Raw genomic sequence first — 1,884 nt, forward strand, 5'->3', positions numbered from 1 at the left:
GGGCCGCCCAAATCAGGAGTGGTGAAGAGCCCAGCTGCTCCTGGGCGGTGGGGATCTGGGAGGAACGTGGGTGGGGAAGGGAGAAGTCCCGAGAGGGTCTCGGGATTTCTGGGGGCGAGATCTCGGGCTGCAGGCCGCGGTGGGTGGGATGTCGGGGCGGCGCGGTGGCCGCGCTCACCTGTAGACGTCGGTCCAGAGGTAGGTGCCCAGCACGTAGACCGCATCGACGCGGCTCCCGTACTGCAGCCGCACGGTCCGCTCGCGCAGCATCTTCCCCGCCCGCAGTTCCCGGCCCTGTGCCCGCGCTGGCTCGTCCAGGTGCGCCCGGAGCACCTGCCGCAGGTGAGCCCTCTCCAGCAGCACGCGCCCGCCGCTCCCAGGCGAGCCCCTTTATCCTGCCGCCGGTGGGCGGGGCGGCCCGCCGGACTCCTCTCCTAGTGGGCCGCGGGCCCGTCCGTCAAGCGTGGCCCCGCCCTCCCCAACTCGCTCCTCACCTCCTCCCCCCGCCGGGGACGGGAACTCAGGGCCCCTCCTGCCTTCCGGACGCCGCAGTCCAGTGGAGCAGAAAATGCAAACGTGGATCTGCCACAGGGACAGGACAGGAGTTGGTGGGAGCACAGAGAGGTGCCCTAACCCAGCCTGGCGTCCACGAAGGCTTCTCGGAGGAGGGGGATGCCTGAGCCTTCTTAAAAGGGGCGTTTGCAACGTAAGGGGGAGAGGGAGCTGCCACAGCAAAGCCAGGGAGCTGAATACAGCCTGATAGCCCCTCCCCCACTATCAATTAGATGGACATGACCATAGGGAAAATGGGGAGCGGGGTGGGAGTGGGGAACCCAGTGGCGACAGGGGCCAGAATGCGAAGCGAAGGCATTGGTGGGTGGGCGATGGGAGCCCTGGAACGGTTCCCTCAGCTAGGAGTGGTCAGGTGTGGTAGTGAAGTGGATCATTCTGGTTGTCCCCGGTGCCCCTGGTACCCCTGGTGAGGGGGCTGGCGGGGTGGGAGTTGGGGGCAGTGAAGACCCTGGCTGGGCAGCGAGAGAGGACTGGAGAGGAGGGGACTGATCTGACCAGTGTTTTCGGACTGAGATTTCAGCGGCCCCTGGTGACTGGCAGGATGTGCGAGTTGAGAGACAGGCAGGGGGCGAGGAGTCGGGCCCCCAGTTCTGCCTGGGCCACTGAGTGAAGGGGGGTGTCACTGTAGAGGGCAGTTTGTGTCCCGTGGAGGCTGAGGTGCAAGTGACAATCAGTAGGTTCCTGAATCAGCCCCTTTCCAGACTCTCCTCCCTGTGACCCAAGCGAGGGGCTGTTCAGATAATTCAGCCATGTGTGGGTAAATAGTCTTTGGTGGTGGTGGTGGTGGGAACTGGAGGGTGGGTGGGCAGAGGCTATGAGAGGGAAGGGGTAGGGCAGAGGGGATGCATGTTTGGGAAGAAGGTAAGGCTGATGGGGGGATGGGAGCTCATGAAGAGGTACACCTGGACAAGAGGGATGGGGCTCGGAAGTGCCCAGAGCTACACTAGCCCAGCCCCCTGACTCTGACCTTCTCCCTGAGGCCGCCCAAATCAGGAGTGGTGAAGAGCCCAGCTGCTCCTGGGCGGTGGGGATCTGGGAGGAACGTGGGTGGGGAAGGGAGAAGTCCCGAGTTCCGGCTGGGGACACTTGCCCCCCAAAGGCACTGGTCACGTACCGGGGAGAGGCCAGTAACTTCTGATTGGCTCCTGGAGGGCTAAGTACATCCTCCAATCAGAGGGCAGCTCGCGGGTAGCCACCTGCCAACGTGGGAAAAAACCTGTGTGGCTGCGAGCTGACTGTGAGGCCCCCCCACCCCCCACCGAGGTGGGCCAGTGACCTTCACTGTGTGGCACGTACTAGGCATACGCCAGG

The sequence above is a fragment of the Galeopterus variegatus genome, unplaced genomic scaffold (assembly GCF_000696425.1).
Source record: "Galeopterus variegatus unplaced genomic scaffold, G_variegatus-3.0.2 Scaffold10510, whole genome shotgun sequence".
In the NCBI taxonomy this organism is placed as follows: domain Eukaryota; kingdom Metazoa; phylum Chordata; class Mammalia; order Dermoptera; family Cynocephalidae; genus Galeopterus; species Galeopterus variegatus.